Source organism: Protopterus annectens, chromosome 2.part0 (assembly GCF_019279795.1).
Source record: "Protopterus annectens isolate FY-2018-M chromosome 2.part0, PAN1.0, whole genome shotgun sequence".
NCBI classification, from domain to species: Eukaryota; Metazoa; Chordata; order Ceratodontiformes; family Protopteridae; genus Protopterus; species Protopterus annectens.
The window spans coordinates 390385349-390399990 of record NC_056728.1 but is presented as its reverse complement, the minus strand read 5'-3'; positions in this window follow the sequence as shown (position 1 = coordinate 390399990).

Genomic DNA, 14642 nt, shown 5'->3' with positions numbered 1-14642 from the left:
ATGCTCAAACCCTTTGCTACTGTACTGACAGCACATAGATGCATGTACTGTACATGGCAGTACAGACACTTATCACAGATGTCATTTCCCAGGGTTTGACATAGCCTTGTATGTTAGGCAGAGATAGCCTCTGTGTAGACAATATGCCACAGAGTATAGCTCGAAGTTTTCTAGATGGTCAGCATAGGCCATCTGCTGTATGCCTGTGATTCTTACAGTGAGGTATTTCTACTGCCTTCCCAGCTGTCGCAGATGTTTTGTGAGGTACATACCAAATAGGGTGTTGTACTCTATGCTGGGTGTAATGAGGGATGAGTACAGTGTGACAATTACCTCCTTTTTTCTGGATGTAAAGCCCTCAGTGATGAGTTGTGCCACATAGAAGGATATCCTTACTATTGTAGCAATGCAGTTAATGAAGGTGAGACCACTGTCCACCTGTGTCCCTATGTCTGTCAGCACACTTTTGGTGTTTAGTGTACTGCCACCTATGTGGTAATTCGTGGGTACATGGTATTTCCAAAGGGGATAACTATACATTACTTGGCATTAAACTTGAGCCCATGGCTCTGGAGCCAAGCATCTGTTTCTGTAAAGCCATGTTGTAGAATATCCACATCATTTGGGGATGCAATAATGGCTCCCATTTGCAGTCATCTGTGAACTTTGTTAGCCAGAGTTCCATAGTGTTGGCCTGTACTTCAGGGAAGTAGATGCCAAACAAGAGCTGTCCCAGGACTGAACCATGAGGTACTCCACTTGTCACTTGTCTGGAGCTGGGATTGAACTTGGCTACTTTTACAGTCTGGGTTCCGTCAGTAAGTCAGTTGGCAACCCATCGAGTGACACAGGTGTTTATGGCCAGCTTTGTAAGTTTAACTATGTCTCCAGAGTGGGGGATGTTGTCGAAGGCCATGGCCAAGTCCAGACAGGCTGTGTGGACCACCTTACCCTCTTCCACAGCTCTGGAGACTGATTTAAAGTAGTCAATTAAGTTCAGGAGATAAGATCAGGCCTTCACGAGCCCAACCTGGGTGGGTCCAATGTTTGCTGATTGCCAATGTCTTTGTTTATAAGTTGCATGATAATGCATTCCATACCCTTGCAGATCAGGCTCATCAGACTGATGGGACGGTAGTTCCTGGGATCCAAGATGGATTCCACCTTGTGGAGTGTGATAACTGTAGCTGTGCGCCACTCAGTGGGATCAAAGCCTGAGGTGAGGCTATGATTAAACATGGCACTTAGGTGAGATGCAGGTTTATTTTGTAGTTCATGTAGTACAAAGCCCAGGATGTCATCTGGTCCCATGGATGCTGTATTCCTAGCAGTGGATAGTGTGGTTTCCACCTGTGTGGCCGTGACTACTGGAATTTGGCAATCTTTTGGTACTGAGATGGGCCCTTTAGGGGATGAGAGGAGGGTGAACGTGGCACTAAATTGATCTGGCTGGATATTGGCAAACTCCTTGGAATCAGTATATTTAATGTCATTCTGTTGCAGCTCAGAGCAGTTATGAGCATTGCCGTTTAGATCCTGGACATAACTATAGAATGCCTTTTGGTTGTCTTTGGAAACTATGGCAATTATATTTATGTAACAAGCTTTGGCGGAGTTTGAGGGATATCAGCTTCTTACTGAGGCTGGTAAGGGAGCAATTTGCATTTTGGGATTATCATTTTTTCTGCAACAGTTTCGTCCTTCTGTTGTACAGTTTGTTTATGGCAGTGGTGCACAAGATTGGCTTTCTTTTTTGGAGGACAGCATCTTGGTTCTATTTGGGATGGCACAATTCATGCATGAGTGGATGTGCTCATACAGTGCCTTAGTGTAGGATTCACCATTTGCACTTTCAGCTCCGATCTCCATGGGTGTCATGAAGTTTGTCACTTCTGACTTGAGTAGCATGGTGTTAGCTTTGGAGAGGGTGTTTATGGAGGTTTCCTTTCTGGCGGGTGGGGGTGGGATGTGGATATCAACGGTGATTACCTTATGGTCAGACCTGACCAATGAGGGGGTGACCACTGGTATGGAGCATCTTTCTCCTATGTTGGTAATGATTAGGTCTAGGATATTGGAGATCTTGGTTGAACAATGGTATAGGTGATCCAGGGGGTTGGAATGTATGAATTCCACGAACCGCTGCTAAAGGTGATGGTACCCAAGTAGTTTCTCAGTTAATGGCAGGGTATTTGAAATCACCCAGTATTATGGTGTTTGGATGTATCTTAATATTGTCCAGTATGTTTATAATGGTGTAGTGAAAATCTTGGGGCATGGTGGGGGATCTGTAGCAAGCTACAATTTGGACTGCAGTCTTACCTAGTGTTAGTTGCATCTGGAGATTCTCATATGCATTGTGATGGGAACTAGGCTGGAGGTGTGAATATGGACACTTCTCCACCTGTAGTGTTGTGGTCTTGGTTTGTTGCCTGAAATGTGTGATAAGAGTTGTAGCCAGGTATTACAGGTGTGCTCTCTGGAGCATTGAACCAGGTCCCAGTTACTGCACAGATATTGATGTTCCCCGTTTGTAGGTGTGGCTCAATAGAGTGCCTTTTTAGGTTTAGACTTCTAGCATTGAGTCACATTACCTTCAGTTTTGCATGCTTGTATCTGTTACAGTGGTGGTTTTGTCCTTTGAACCTTGCCTAGATAAGGCACTATGGGGGTGACAACAGCTGTAGCCAGTAACCTGAATCCCAGGGGCAACAGGTGCAAACCATCTCTGGTAAAGCATTGTGGTTTGTACATCATGTCATCCCAGGCAAGCAGATACTGGATCCCCTTTGAATGACATCAGATGCTTAGCTACTTGTTGAAGTCATTGCTGTGTATATGTATATGTGTGAGTGTGTATATGTGTATATATATATATATATATATATATATATATATATGTATATATATATATATATATACACATATATATATATATATATATATATATATATATATATATATATACATATATATACATATATGTGGATATGTATATGTGTATATATCTATATAGATATGTGGATATATGTGTACAAAATATGTTTACCATATGTCCAGAACATGGAGTGGAGTCCTATCTCAGCAACAATAGTCCCAACCCCGTAGGGCAAGGGGATGTCATGGATGTATTGCAGGTATATACGTAGACTGCTGCTATTGACATAGAGGTGTCTTAACAGACATGTTGGGTGTGGGAGGTCACATCTGCTGTAGACATGTGCACCATTGCCTATGGACAGACATCCTAAGGGCATCATAGTACAGTACCACTGCTAGCACAGTAATGATCCTGTGGACTACATGTATAGGGATATGACCAATATATGTGGACAGTCTGGCACTCTGTGGTCAGTCCAGAAATATACACATGTCCCCTTCATGCGAGACGTAGACCAGGCCTCCCAATGTGTATGTTACTAGCCATGTACATGGGTATAACACAACAATACTGGGGTACATATGCCCACACAGTGTATGCACATAAACACGCCAGTCTGTCCCAACACATAATACCTGATGGTGCTGAGTTCACATGGCCACATACTACCCAGTAGATAGTGACATACATCTGTACAGCATACCACTACTTTGTCAGAAATACACAACAGTTATGTTGGCCTGGCAGCAGTATGTCTTGCAAATAACTGGACATAACAGCACACTGGATAATTACAGTAGGCTACTAGGCATGTTACAAAGCACTGGGCAAACTACAGGCAGACTGCCACAACACTGGGACTATATATTGTATGAGGGAATACACATGTACCTGAGATTATAGCGGGCTCAACACGCAGGTCACAGCACAGTGTAGCAGACACCTGTGAAAAAATGCATACCCACATCCAATGTCAATGCAGCCACAGACACATATGATACACAAGCAATGACTGTCAGATAAACACTATCCTCATATGTGCCACTCACACACTAACCCTACATACACTGGTCATGGCACAGTGTGGTCCGATGGCTGTCTCTGGTATGGGACACATGTGTGTCTGGCCCTACAGACATGTGAGCCAGTAGGTTACAATACACTGGAGCAGCAAGTAACATCAGATAGAACAGGACCGAGAACAATGGCGTCTACCACAGGATGTACAGAGCCCAAGGTTCATAAGTGCAATACACATACTGTCGTCAATCATCCTAACTCAGGGGTCTGCAACCTGCAGCTCTGGAGCCACATGTGTCTCTTCCTCCCTGCTGTAGTGGCTCCCTGTATATCTGAGGATTAATGAACACTCTACAGCACAACACACACATGCACACACACACATACACACCCACACACCCACACACACCCACACACACTCACACACACACACACACACACACACACACACACACACACACACACACACACACACACACACACACACACAGTGATCAAGCATTCCCAACATAGGAACAAAATTATGGACATATGTTAGGTATTGTTCTTATACACTTTGTTATTTTATATCTAGTATAACTATATATGAAACTGTATATGCTCTGCTGTCTCCATTTTAGGAGTCAGATAGCTGTTGTGCGTCCCGATGAATTTAGTTTGGTGGGTGAGGAGTCAGGACTGGATCTTTGGATAGTGAAGGTTGCAGACCCCTGCCCTATGTACACAGACCATAGTACTGTACACACAAAAACGGAATGTCCAAGTAATGTCCTCAGAAACAACCCCTACTACACACAACATGTCCAGCAGTCTGTTATCTGACTGGCTTGTTATCAGGTATGATGTCAATAAATAATGATGTACAGGACATATGCACCATATATATGTGGGCTTCATCTGCACAGCACATATGTGCACCTCTGCAGTCTAGAAGTCAGTGTATGTGACGGTGCTATATGCCCCTGTACGTCAGTGTATGGGGGGGGTATGCACTATAAGTATCCTAGGGTGTTACAACATGTGAGGAATATCAGTAGTAAGCTGCCTTAAAGTATACCGATGTACATTACCATACACTTCACCTTGTAAACATTGCTTGCCTACCACTTACTGCCATCAGTGTGATTGTGATGATTTCAGTTATGCATTGTTATGTAACAGATACCGGCCATTGTGTCAACCTAGGTCTTTTAACCCTAGTGCTTGTGTGCAGAGTGTATTTAAAGGCCGCTGGGTTATACAACTGCATTACATACTGTTGATTGCTTGTTATCCTGTGCCCCTGTCTGTCTTTCCTGTTGTACTACTTGAAGGCCTTGGCGTGGACACCAACAGATGTGATGTTTTCGGATTACTGTAATAAATGATTTGTTTGAGAGTTGCATTACTCTGTTTGTATGTATTTCAAAGCATAATCAGCTATATGACATGGCATATACAACTGTAATAGTACACAAATAAACATTTCTTATGTATACAAACCTGTATGTTGTGTTACATCCTTTGACATCTCTGTGGGTGTATGTATGTTTCAGGTAACAATTGTCTTTGGTATGGGTGACTCATACACTGTCCATCGGATGAGGTTGCAACTGTAGGGATACTGGCTGTTCAGTATGGTGTGCACCATCTGACTATGTATCTTCCTAGACATACCCCTGTGTGTGTATGTGTAGTTACATATATATCTATATATATGTATATATGTCTACATATATATATATATATATATATATATATATATATATATATATATATATATATATATATATGGATTTACTTCAGAAGCTCGAATTTACAAAATCTCGAACTTCAAATAACCGAAACCAAAACATCAAGTTTTGTAAACTCGAACTTCTGAAATAAAACCAAAAAAAAAAAAAAAGACAAACTTCGCTTTTGCAGGGCTTCGCCCCTGCACTTCCATGTGGGGGCTGTGCCCCACCCCCTACTTAAATATACCAACTCCAAGATCGCTACAGTGGGAAATGGGAAATCTCCCGTCTTGCTGTATGCGAAGAAGCAAAACAGGAGATTTCACATTTCCTGTCGACACCACACAAAAAAATAAAACATTACGTACACACAGAGCGTACAAGAATCCTTGCCTCTGTGTGTACGCAATGTATTAAGGTAAGTAAACTTTATTTTTCAACACTACACATATTCGATTTACTGAAATCTCGATCATATGGTCTCGACCATACAAATTAGATTTCAGTAATTCGATTATGTGAAGTGTACCCATATATATATATATATATATATATATATATATATATATATATATATATATATATATATATACATACAAATATATAAGTATCTGCATACATGTGTGTTTGTGTGTATATGTATCTTAGGACTGTTTATTGCTTGCACATTGTACATTCACTATGGTAGCCAGAATGTACTTCATGATATGTTATCAATACCAGCCTGACATAGTACATGTGGGATGGCTTACTGTTAACATCTTGTGGCGATGTAGTGTCAGGTCCTGGTTATGGCATTTGCAGCAGTTGGTATTGTATTGCAGGGCAGACCTGTTTTGCTGGGTGGGGGGGATATCAATACGTGTAAGACTTCTATTGCTTGAGCCCCCTCATCCCGATTAACGGTGCCTGTGTTTATATTCATATATGTCTTTGTTATGTTCTCTGTTATATCGTTATATCTATATATATATATATATATATATATATATATATATATATATATATATATACATACATTTTTATATATAGATCTGCCAAGCAACAAAATAAATAGCCTCTGCAAGGCTCTAATCCAGGACTCTGCATATCATACACAAAGTGATTTACCACTCAGCCATGACACATACATATAAATCTGATGTTTTCAGAAGCATATCATCCAGCCCAGTTATGCAATAGTACAGAGAATGTATACCAACATCTAGATGTATGCGTGTGCAAATATATTAATATCTAAACAGATACAACATATTTATATAAGTAGAGATATATATATATGTATATTTAGAAATATTTACACATATCTATATATATATATATATATATATATATCTATACAAACATACATACATGCAAATGCCTACATCGACACATATATGTGCACCTATATGTCTCCATATACACCGCAAGGTACATATATGTATACAGATATACAGCTATGTAGGTATATACGGGCATAGTCATACATATGTAAGCTGATATATATATATATATATATATATAAATATGTATATATATATATATATATATATATATATATATATATATATATATATATATATATATGTGTATATGTGGCCATACATCTGTAGATAGCAATGGTAGATTAACAAACACAAATATGTCCAAATGCACCGTTAATGGGGTTGGGAGGCCCCAAACAATATATGTCTTGTACAAATAGGCATACCCCCCCAGCCAAACACGTCCACCCTGCAATACACTACCAAATGTTGCAGATCCCATAGCCAGGACCTGACATGACATGGGCACAAGATGTTAACAGTACTGCATCAGACCTGTATGTTGTCAGGCTGTTATTGGTAACATATCATGCAGTACAGTCTGGCTCCCATAGGAATTGTAAAATGTGGAAGCTATCAACATCCCCCAATATACTCCAAGCCACAATAGCACACTACTCCCCAGACATAGTTGCTTTAACAGAAACCTGTCTGAATAAAAACATAGCTAACTCAGAGGTTCTCCCTGCTGGCTACAATATCATTAGACAAGACAGACCACTTCGTAAAGGGGGTGGAACTGCGTTACTATACAAGTCCAACTTAACTGTACGTCAATTACCAAACTCCTACCCCTCCCCCAATAATTGGGGCATACTTATCTCACAACTTCAACTTCACCCTAAAAAGGTCATCACCACAATTGTGATCTATATTCCACCTGATAATATACCTGCTAGCCTTGAAGACTTCTTATCCTGGTGTTCTTCCACATACTCACAAGAAACCCTTATTCTGGGAGACTTCAACCTAGATTGGTTCACCTGTATATCAGAACCACCAAGTAATCTAATAAATCTCCATGGCTACCAGCAGCTAGTCCAAATTCCAACTAGATGTGATAAAAAATCTAAAAGGGAATCCATCCTTGACTGGGTCCTAACTAACAACCCCACATTGTACCCTCACACAGGCAGTCTCCCAGACACCTTAAGTGACCACAACATAATATACTTTATACGTAGTAGAACAAGCATTTGCAAAACCACTAACTATATATCCACTAGAAACAAACAAATTCTCTCCTGAGGTCCTCAACACTTTATTCTGTAACTGTGACTGGACCCCCCCCCCTAAAAACCTTCCCACTTGAACAGGCTATAGCATATTTCAACAAAACATTTCTACAACACCTAGACACTGTCCCTCCATTGTGCAAAATCAAGGTTAAAACCTCTAGAAACCCCTGGCTCAGTAAAGAAACCAAACAAATCCTCAAGTCCACAGACACTGCCTGGCTTTGCTATAAAAAAAAAACAAAAAAACAAAGAAACACAAAGCCTAACTAAGTACCAAGAACTGCGCAACCATGCAAAAAATGCATTAGGCTGGACAAAAAAATCCTACTACACAACATTGCAAACTAAATACCAGCACAACCCCCAAAAATTTTGGAAAAATGTAAACCAGCTACTAAAATCCACCCAAAAGGCTACCCCCAAACCAACCACCCCTGACACTAAAGTTCCCATCAAAACACAATTCAACTCCCACTTTGTGAACTCAATTCTATCCTTAGTCTCACAGGACAGTTCCTTCCTCACTATCCCCCCAAAACAAATAACACAAATACAAGCTTTACCCTCAAAACAGTTTCCACCACTTCAATCAAAAGCATGCTCTCCAAACTAAAAACCTAAAACCTCATCAGCAGCAGCCGACCTACTCCCCAGCTATTTCTTGAAACTCACAGCAGATGCTATTGCTATCCCAGTCTCCACTCTCATAAACAGATCAATTTTTGAAAACTATGTGCCCAGACTCTGGAAAATATCCTATGTTACACCCATACGTAAAGGTGGGACCTCCACTGAACTTAATAACTACATACCCATTGCTTTACTCTCCCCCCTGGCCAAAATCCTAGAAAAATGTATCCATACCCAGATGCTAAACTATCTCATAGACAGCAACATCCTGTCACCTACTCAGCATGGTTTTAGACCTGCCCATAGTACCATTACAGCCCTCCTCTGCTTAACAGACACAGTAAACAGTCTCAAAAATGAAGGCCTGCAGGTGTCAACTCCTTTTTTTTTATATGACCAAAGTATTTGACACAGTCTCACACCAAATCCTGCTAAACAAACTAAACCAATATTACCTATCAAATTCCACTCTTACCTGGTTCCAAAGCTACTTAACTGACGGGTACCAAGCTGTGAAATGGGACAATTCTCTCTCTCCTCAGCTGCCCATAACTATAGGAGTCCCACAGGGTTCTATATTAGGACCACTACTATTCACAGTCTTCACAAATGACCTCCATAGCTCCACACAGCATGCATCTATCATTCAGTATGCAGATGACACTGCCTTAATCTGTGCTGCACAAATCATTCCCACCCTCCTGCAAACAACTCAACTAGCATTCTCTGATGTTGAAAACTACCTTACCAAAGCCCAACTTATCCTCAATCCAAAGAAACTCAGCTTATGATTATAACCAGTTCTAACAAAAACACTGATAACAGCAAATTCACTGTCTACTCCACAAATGCTACTCCAATAGCTCCAGTGGCACAGGCTAAGCTATTGGGAATAACCATAGACTCCCACCTAAAATTTGATAGTCATCTCAACCTAACTATTAAAAAAGTACATGCCAAACTGGGATCACTCTACCATATCAAACCATTTCTTACCATCAACACAAGATCAGCCATTGCTCGCTCCCAACTTCTATCCACCCTACTCTATGCATCTCCTATTCTGACTAATCTCAACAAAATTGAACTAAGCAAAATGGAAGGCTGCTATAACAGAATTGCCCGCTTTGCTGCAAATTGCTCATATAGAACTCATCACTGTACTGCTTTGAGACAGCTCCACTGGCTTGAACTGCCCAACCTCCTAACCTACAATCAGCTCTGCCTCCGTCATTCGATCTATTACCTCCCCAATAGGTGTCCTGCCCTCAAAAAACTTGTACAACATCACTCAGCCAAAAGGCCTCTTAGATCATCAAGCAAATTACTACTAGAAGTCACCAACAGCTGCACTAGCTTTGGATACATGCTATATAGTAATTCAATGGCTAACAAATGGAACTATGTCCCCACTAGCATTCAAAACACATTGTCCAAAGCCTCCTTTAAAGACCTCATCAGGCAACATCTCAAGCAAAGTTGGCAGTGCCATGATTGCTCTCCAGGCTAGTGAAAGAGAATAAGTTATACACAATAAATCTAGAGTACTTGATAATAGTTTTCAGTCTTACTCACAAACACTGGCTAATCTACAATGTATGTACTGTACCTGTGCCCTATTCTACCTATGTTCCAAATTTCACCTGTACACCACAAATCTATTAATTACCTTTATTTTTAAATTAATATTTTTTTTGTTTGTTCTCTCCACTGTAACTGCTGATGTGCCGCATACCACTGTAAAAACATGTCTTTTGTAATTTGTGTGTATACTGATCATGTCTAAATAACTAAATGTGCCTGTAATTTTTCTTTGTGGAGCTTTTCTCCCTGGGCCTTTGCTGAAAAAGGGCCTTTTCGGCTCAGTCAGACACCCCGGTTAACAAATGTAAAATAAATAAATATATATAGATATACATGTGACTACACATACACACGCAGAGATATGTACAGTAAGATACATATGTAGAAGTTGCACAAAATATGGAACAGCCACTATGCCTACAGTTCACACCTGAACAACTGGACACTGTATGGCCCACCCATACAAATGACAATCATATACCCACAGAGAGGTAATAGGAAAAAACACCACACACAGGTTTACAGGACTGGAAAACCTTTATTTGTGTACTATTATAGTTCTATATACTATTGCTACTGTAATTGGGATTGTCTTCACAGACATGGTGTGTGTGGAGAGGTCACATCTGCTTTTCACATGTGTGCCATTGGCTACTGACAGACATCCTAAGGTCATCATAATAAAGTACCATCATAATAAAGTGCTAGCATGTACTGCCCCTATTGGCCAATATATGTGGACATTCTGACACACTCTGTACAGTCCAGGGGTATACACAGAACTGCTTAGTGCAAAACATGTGTACCATGCCTGACAATATGGATGTTAACAGACATTTAGATGGGTATAACACATAACAACTGGTATACATATGCCACCATAGGTTATGCATTCACACACCCCTGTCTGGTCTGACACATAATAACCGCTGGTACAGGGGTGCCATGGCCACATACTACCCACTAGATATTGACATACATCTGTAGAGCATTCCACTGCTCTGTCTGACATACATAACTGTTAAGGGAGGCCTGGCAGCAGTACATCTGGCAAGTAACTGCACATGAAATCTCACTGGGTAAGTACACTAAGCTGCTAGGCATGTAACAATGCACTGTGCAGGCTACAGGCAGACTGGCTCAACACTGGCCTATATCTCCTATGGGGGAATGCACATGTACCTGCATATATATAGCAGGTTGTACAGGCATGTCACAACACAGGGTAAGATACAGCTGTGTGAAAGTGCATAACCACAACCAATGAGAACACAGCCACATATGGCAAGCTAGCATAATATTACAGTATATGGACTATCTGTTCAACACCATCCTTATATGTGCCACTCATACACTATCCCTACATATACTGGGCTGATGGTTGACTGTGGTATGGGACATGTGTGTGTATGGCCCTACAAACATGTAAGCCAATATGGCAACATACAGTGGGGCAGCATGTGACATCAGATAGGACAGGACATAAGACGATGACAAATACCACAGTCTGTACACAGGCCAAGGTACATATTAACAATACACACACTGTCGACATTCACCATAAGTACACAGACCTCAGTACTGTACAAACAACCACAGTATGTCAAAATTATGTCATCAAATATAACCCCTACTGTACATAACATGTGTAGCAGTCTGATATCTCACTGGCTTGTTATCAGATATGATGACACTAATTATGATGTACAGCACATATGCACCTCTTCATGCACAATATATGTACAAAGGTTGACAGTGTTGTAGCTGGAAGCACATACACAGGGCCAATACTGACATGTTGCTGTGATAACCTCATACATTTACTGTTGTAACAGGGTCTGTTGCAACATATGTTCTATGAGGGATATGTAATCAGTAATTGTCATGGCTTTCACCATCTAAAGACTGCATTCCTCACACTACCTTCAGCAGTCCATAGATAGATGCTCCATGGGTAATACATGAAACCGAAGGCACAACACACTGTCCAGTCTGCAGATGACCCTGCAGATGGGGATTCCTCATAAACATAGAACTGACATAGCAGGTATTGAGACATGTAGGACAGCCATATCCATGCACACACACTGGTAAACCAACATTATTCCAAATGCAGTATAGCAGCACTTACAGTCTGTAGTCAGATCAGGCACATTCCCTCCTGTGTGTTGCTCTGTTTCCACAGTGTATGTTGTTAGAGGTAAATCCCCAATCCATCTGAGATGCTGTTTGCCAAACAACATATCTAGTTCCTGCTCACAGTGAATAAAAAGGGCCAACACCAACATGATATTCCTAGATATTGAAGTGGGTTTCCATGCAATTGGCTATGGGAATGTAACCACAGCTGTTCCACATGCAATCAGCTAGGGGAGGGCTGCAAGTCGTGCAGAGGACATCAGCTGATCATGAGCATCACTTAAAATACACATACTGCTGCCTAAGCAAAGCAAGTGTAGGTCTACACATCCACCAGAGAGGGAGTGGGAGAGGCAGACAGAGGCAAAGACAAGTCAGGGAGGGGTGAGAAAGTAAAACCTAAGCATGTTTGTGTCACACACCTAACAGCACAGTGTATCAAGCCCCTGACAACTATGTTGTGCTATCACAGCTCTATGCAGTTATTGGATGCGCCACATGGGTCACCTGTTGTGGAGCCCTCAGAACATATATGTGATGGTGAGTGACATCTGCAACAGGAATACAGTAGCTATATGGTAGCTGACGTACACATGCCTGTGTGCATGAATAGGTCAACACAGTCACACTCTCACAGGGATGCACACAAATTTACACACTTGGTAGGGCCAGGATTACAACTCATCAGTAGTGGGATTGCCACGACACATCACTGTGCAGGTATCACATGCACCACATGGGTCATACGGAGGTTGTATGGGCAAAGGTTATGGGGATGTGTCTGACATCAGACAGCATGCTTCAGTATGCCAATGGGGGTTGTAGTGAGTGTGGATGTGAACATACACACCATACAACACTCACACAAATACACAGGGTGCCAGTACTGACATGCATGGGTGCATGTCTGCATGGGTGTGTGGGGGTCGACTGTGCCAGACGGCTATACAAGGTTAGAGGATGGGTATACCTTGGCATCAGGCCACATGACAATGATCTGCATTGTGTCTCAGGGCTGTAGTTTCTGCATTTGCCCACACAGGTGGGTATTGTATCCCCCATCCATTGTGTGTGGCCAATGCTGTGCATCACTTGCCATGTATGTGTTCCTTAGTCCATGACATGGACGGGGTCTGGGATGTGCACACCTCCCACATGCATGTACAGTGACATGTGGAACTGTACCTGGGGTGTCTGGTCCATGTTGTGAACACAGATTATCTTCAGATGTGCCAGTCTTGACCACCTGTGGTGGGAACTGGTAATGGGCAGCAGGTTTACCCTGCACCTACATTGATAGCATGCTAACGACATTCCCTGGTATCAGTGACATCTGTCCATACAGGGCATGTTGTCAGGTATGGTATGTCCTTTGTGGGTCACATGTGATGGCACCACAGGTGTTTCAGGTGTCCATTGGGGAACATGGGGGGAGGTGCGCTGACTGCATGTACGTGCATATTGGACAGATGGACAGGGTGCCATGCCCTCTGTAGCCCACTATCACTCCATAGTTACTATCAGTGGCCAATATGCAGTGTATTACCCACATATTGGCTGTTGCCTAGGCATGTGTGTATGTATGAGACATGGGTTGAGAGTATGCTCTGGGTAATTCTGGAGTTGCTAACTGTGATTGCCTGGCCTTGATGTCACATGTATGGGCATGGCTTTGCACCCCAGCCTTTCAGCTATTTCACATCTGTTATCCCTGTATGGTGGACATTGTGATATATAGTAGGGCCACCATATAAGAAATATGCAAAACCCACTCCACATTGGCCACAGGTGTCACACACTCACAACCACCTTCCCCCAGGATATGAGTTACAAATACACACACACACACACACACACACACACACACACACACACACACACACACACACACACGCACACACACACACCCACACACACACACACGCACACCTGTCATGTCTGGGAGTAAAACCCCTACCTAACTAGTTTATTACACTACAGCACTATGCAATTATAATACGCGCTACGGAGATTACTGGAGTACTATTTCCCCAAAGGTGTATATCACATTGGATGACATCAGCAGGATTGCCAAATTAGGACATTCGAATTGTAGTGAGTGTGACTAGCCTAAACTGCATTGCTTCCT